The following is a 6,000-nucleotide window of genomic DNA, read 5'->3' as shown; positions in this document are numbered from 1 at the left end:
GGCAGTAATTCCCAGGTCTGGCCGCTCGAGGCCATCCGAGCTTTTGAGGCCCTAAAGTCCGCCTTTGTGTCGGCTCCGATTCTGTCGCATCCCAACCCTGGGTTGCCCTTTGTCCTCGAGGTGGACGCGTCTGAGACGGGAGTAGGCGCCCTTCTGTCTCAGCGTAGAACACCAGAGGGTCCTCTGCTTCCTTGTGGGTTTTACTCCCGGAAACTGTCTTCCGCGGAGTGCAACTATCAGATTGGTGACAGGGAGTTATTGGCCATCGTGCAGGCCCTTAAAGAATGGAGGCACTTGCTCGAGGGTTCGGTGGTTCCGGTTCTCATCCTGACGGACCACAAGAATCTGACCTACCTTTCTGAGGCCAAGAGATTGACACCACGTCAGGCCAGATGGGCTCTGTTCTTGTCACGTTTTAATTACGTGGTCTCCTACCTACCCGGTTCCAAGAACATCAGGGCGGATGCCTTATCACGGCAGTACTCCGAGCTGTCCAGGGAGGAGTCGATTCCGACTTCGGTCATACCTCCGAATCAGATCCTGGCCGCCATTCGCACCAGCCTGACCTCTCCCCTGGGTGAGCAGATTTTGGCGGCTCAATCTGGTGCTCCCTCTGGGAGACCCAACGGCAGATGTTTTGTGCCTGAGGAGTTGCGCACTCGGTTGTTGCGAACCTACCATAACTCCAAGACCGCGGGGCATCCTGGAAAGAATCAGCTGTCCTGGGCTGTTTCACGTCTGTTCTGGTGGCCTTCCCTACGTTCCGACATCGCCGCATATGTAGCGGCATGCTCCGTTTGTGCCCAGAGTAAGTCCCCTCGGCACCTTCCGTTGGGCCTTCTGCAACCCATAGCCACCGGGGAGCGCCCATGGTCACACCTGGGGATGGATTTCATTGTGGACCTCCCTGCATCCCGAGGCCATACGGTCATTCTCATGATTGTGGATCGGTTTTCCAAAATGTGCCACTGTGTTCCTCTCAAGAAGTTACCCTCTGCACAAGAGTTGGCCACGATTTTTGCCAGGGAGGTCTTCCGGTTGCACGGTTTGCCTAAGGAGATTGTGTCGGATCGGGGGAGTCAGTTTGTGTCCAGGTTCTGGCGCGCCTTTTGCTCCCAGTTGGGGATTCATCTCTCCTTCTCCTCGGCCTACCACCCTCAGTCCAATGGGGCCGCAGAACGATCCAATCAGGCCTTGGAGCAATTCCTTCGTTGCTATGTCTCCGATCACCAAGACAATTGGGTTGACCTCCTGCCTTGGGCTGAGTTTGCCAGGAACACGGCGGTGAACTCTTCCTCTGGGACGTCTCCCTTCATGGCCAATTATGGGTTCCAACCTGCCGTGTTACCGGAGGTATTCTCTCCCCAGGATATTCCGGCTGTGGAGGATCACCTTTCCGTCCTACGTGCTTCTTGGGTACAGATCCAGAAGTCCCTTGAGGTCTCTGCGCAGCGCCAGAGATTCCAGGCTGATCGCAGACGAGCGCCTGCTCCTTCCTACCAGGTCGGAGACCGTGTATGGTTGTCCACCCGCAACCTCAACCTTCGAGTGCCCACTCCCAAGCTGGCGCCTCGCTTTGTTGGTCCCTTCCGAGTGCTTCGCAGGGTAAACCCGGTAGCCTATGCCCTTGCGCTTCCTCCTGGCATGCGGATCTCCAACGTGTTTCATGTCTCCCTGTTGAAGCCACTGGTGTGTAATCGTTTCACTTCCTCGGTTCCTCGGCCTCGTCCGGTCCAAGTGGGCAATCGTGAGGAATATGAGGTGAGCAATATCCTGGACTCACGCCTGGTCCGCGGTCGGTTGCAGTTTTTGGTCCATTGGCGTGGTTATGGTCCAGAGGAGCGTTCCTGGGTTCCCTCCGCAGATGTCCATGCTCCTGCCTTGCTCCGAGCCTTCCACGCACGCTTCCCTCAGAAACCGTTTTGTGCTCCGCGGAGGAGGGGCCCTTGAGGGGGAGGTACTGTCATGGTCTTACCTGCTTGCTGCTCTCCTTCGTTTGACATGTGCTGGCGGCCATCTTGGGTCCTGGGTTTCTTGTAGCCTTCCACCCTGCGGCTCCTCCTTCCCCTGGGAGGAGCTGGATGCCTAGCTCATATATATAGGAGGTCTGTGGCTTCAGTTCCTTGCTTGGTCCTCTTGTGTTCACATGCTTCTAAGACTGCTGCTGCTTCTGGTTCCTGATCCTGGCTTCGTCTGACTACCCTGCTGGTTCCTGATCCTGGCTTCGTCTGACTACCCTGCTGGTTCCTGATCCTGGCTTCGTCTGACTACCCTGCTGGTTCCTGATCCTGGCTTCGTCTGACTACCCTTCTGGTTTCTGACCTCTGGCTTCGCAAAGACTCTGCTCGGTTTCACCATCCGTTTGGACTTTTGCTTTACAGCTTTATTTTCAATAAAGCCTTCTTATTTTCACTTATCTCTTGTTGTACGTCTGGTTCATGGTTCCGTGACAACCTGCCTGTTTAAATGGTATAACTCCTTTAATAGCAGTGGCATACCGCTACTGTAAATCTGTCCACAGCACCTGGCTACAATGTTGAGAAGTGCAAGATAATGCACCTGGGGCGTAAAAACCCAAGAGCAGAATATAAAATCAGTGATACAGTCCTAACCTCAGTATCTGAGGAAAGGGATTTAGGGGTCATTATTTCAGAAGACTTAAAGGTAGGCAGACAATGTCATAGAGCAGCAGGAAATGCTAGCAGAATGCTTGGGTGTATAGGGAGAGGAATTACAAGTAGAAAGAGGGAGGTGCTCATGCCGCTCTACAGTTTCAAAACAATAGGCCACAGCACTCTTTTCAAATAATGGCAGGGGTGGGTGCACGTCCGGGTTGTGTTCTGTAGATCCACCTCAAGAACTGTAGATATCATACAAATATTTAGACAGCACTCCGTGATGATGATAATTAGTGGTTTATTTCATATTATTTCAGCCGGAGACAGTGGTATATCAGTTGCGTGCAACGTTTCGGGCTAACATTGTCACGGAACCATGAACCAGACGTACAACAAGAGATAAGTGAAAATAAGAAGGCTTTATTGAAAATAAAGCTGTAAAGCAAAAGTCCAAATGGATGGTGAAACCGAGCAGAGTCTTTGCGAAGCCAGAGGTCAGGAACCAGAAGGGTAGTCAGACGAAGCCAGGATCAGGAACCAGCAGGGTAGTCAGACGAAGCCAGGATCAAGAACCAGCAGGGTAGTCAGACGAAGCCAGGATCAGGAACCAGCAGGGTAGTCAGACGAAGCCAGGATCAGGAACCAGAAGCAGCAGCAGTCTTAGAAGCATGTGAACACAAGAGGACCAAGCAAGGAACTGAAGCCACAGACCTCCTATATATATGAGCTAGGCATCCAGCTCCTCCCAGGGGAAGGAGGAGCCGCAGGGTGGAAGGCTACAAGAAACCCAGAAACCAAGATGGCCGCCAGCACATGTCAAACGAAGGAGAGCAGCAAGCAGGTAAGACCATGACAGTACCTCCCCCTCAAGGGCCCCTCCTCCGCGGAGCACAAAACGGTTTCTGAGGGAAGCGTGCGTGGAAGGCTCGGAGCAAGGCAGGAGCATGGACATCTGCGGAGGGAACCCAGGAACGCTCCTCTGGACCATAACCACGCCAATGGACCAAAAACTGCAACCGACCGCGGACCAGGCGTGAGTCCAGGATATTGCTCACCTCATATTCCTCACGATTGCCCACTTGGACCGGACGAGGCCGAGGAACCGAGGAAGTGAAACGATTACACACCAGTGGCTTCAACAGGGAGACATGAAACACGTTGGAGATCCGCATGCCAGGAGGAAGCGCAAGGGCATAGGCTACCGGGTTTACCCTGCGAAGCACTCGGAAGGGACCAACAAAGCGAGGCGCCAGCTTGGGAGTGGGCACTCGAAGGTTGAGGTTGCGGGTGGACAACCATACACGGTCTCCGACCTGGTAGGAAGGAGCAGGCGCTCGTCTGCGATCAGCCTGGAGTCTCTGGCGCTGCGCAGAGACCTCAAGGGACTTCTGGATCTGTACCCAAGAAGCACGTAGGACGGAAAGGTGATCCTCCACAGCCGGAATATCCTGGGGAGAGAATTCCTCCGGTAACACGGCAGGTTGAAACCCATAATTGGCCATGAAGGGAGACGTCCCAGAGGAAGAGTTCACCGCCGTGTTCCTGGCAAACTCAGCCCAAGGCAGGAGGTCAACCCAATTGTCTTGGTGATCGGAGACATAGCAACGAAGGAATTGCTCCAAGGCCTGATTGGATCGTTCTGCGGCCCCATTGGACTGAGGGTGGAAGGCCGAGGAGAAGGAGAGATGAATCCCCAACTGGGAGCAAAAGGCGCGCCAGACCCTGGACACAAACTGGCTCTCCCGATCCTACACAATCTCCTTAGGCAAACCGTGCAACCGGAAGACCTCCCTGGCAAAAATCGTGGCCAACTCTTGTGCAGAGGGTAACTTCTTGAGAGGAACACAGTGGCACATTTTGGAAAACCGATCCACAATCATGAGAATGACCGTATGGCCTCGGGATGCAGGGAGGTCCACAATGAAATCCATCCCCAGGTGTGACCATGGGCGCTCCCCGGTGGCTATGGGTTGCAGAAGGCCCAACGGAAGGTGCCGAGGGGACTTACTCTGGGCACAAACGGAGCATGCCGCTACATATGCGGCGATGTCGGAACGTAGGGAAGGCCACCAGAACAGACGTGAAACAGCCCAGGACAGCTGATTCTTTCCAGGATGCCCCGTGGTCTTGGAGTTATGGTAGGTTCGCAACAACCGAGTGCGCAACTCCTCAGGCACAAAACATCTGCCGTTGGGTCTCCCAGAGGGAGCACCAGATTGAGCCGCCAAAATCTGCTCACCCAGGGGAGAGGTCAGGCTGGTGCGAATGGCGGCCAGGATCTGATTCAGAGGTATGACCGAAGTCGGAATCGACTCCTCCCTGGACAGCTCGGAGTACTGCCGTGATAAGGCATCCGCCCTGATGTTCTTGGAACCGGGTAGGTAGGAGACCACGTAATTAAAACGTGACAAGAACAGAGCCCATCTGGCCTGACGTGGTGTCAATCTCTTGGCCTCAGAAAGGTAGGTCAGATTCTTGTGGTCCGTCAGGATGAGAACCGGAACCACCGAACCCTCGAGCAAGTGCCTCCATTCTTTAAGGGCCTGCACGATGGCCAATAACTCCCTGTCACCAATCTGATAGTTGCACTCCGCGGAAGACAGTTTCCGGGAGTAAAACCCACAAGGAATCAGAGGACCCTCTGGTGTTCTACGCTGAGACAGAAGGGCGCCTACTCCCATCTCAGACGCGTCCACCTCGAGGACAAAGGGCAACCCAGGGTTGGGATGCGACAGAATCGGAGCCGACACAAAGGCGGACTTTAGGGCCTCAAAAGCTCGGATGGCCTCGAGCGGCCAGACCTGGGAATTACTGCCCTTCCTGGTCAGATCCGTGAGAGGCTTGGCCAGCATGGAAAAGTCCCTGATGAACTTCCGATAATAATTGGCGAAGCCCAAAAAGCGCTGCAGGGAACGAAGACCACTGGGCTGGGGCCACTGTAAGACAGCCGAAACCTTCTCAGGATCCATGGAGAACCCCTCAGCGGAAATGATGTAACCTAAGAAGGTTACCTGGGATCGGTGAAATTCGCATTTCTCAAGCTTACCGAACAGCTTGTTCTCTCGTAACCGTTGCAACACTCGTCTGACATCCAGAATGTGGGCCTCCATGGATTCAGAATATACCAAGATGTCATCCAAATAGACTACCACACACTGCTGTAACAGGTCACGGAAAACATCGTTGATGAATTCCTGAAAGACTGCGGTCGCATTGCACAACCCAAAGGGCATAACCAAGGATTCGTAATGACCGGTCCTGGTGTTAAACGCGGTCTTCCACTCATCGCCCGCCTTGATCCTTACCAGGTTATATGCCGCCCTCAGGTCGAGTTTGGTAAAGACCGTGGCCCCTTTAAGGCGATCGAACAGCTCGGAAATCA

This window comes from Bufo bufo, chromosome 3 (assembly GCF_905171765.1).
Source record: "Bufo bufo chromosome 3, aBufBuf1.1, whole genome shotgun sequence".
Lineage (NCBI taxonomy): Eukaryota > Metazoa > Chordata > Amphibia > Anura > Bufonidae > Bufo > Bufo bufo.
The sequence above is the reverse complement of the archived record's forward strand: the minus strand, read 5'-3'. Positions refer to the sequence as shown.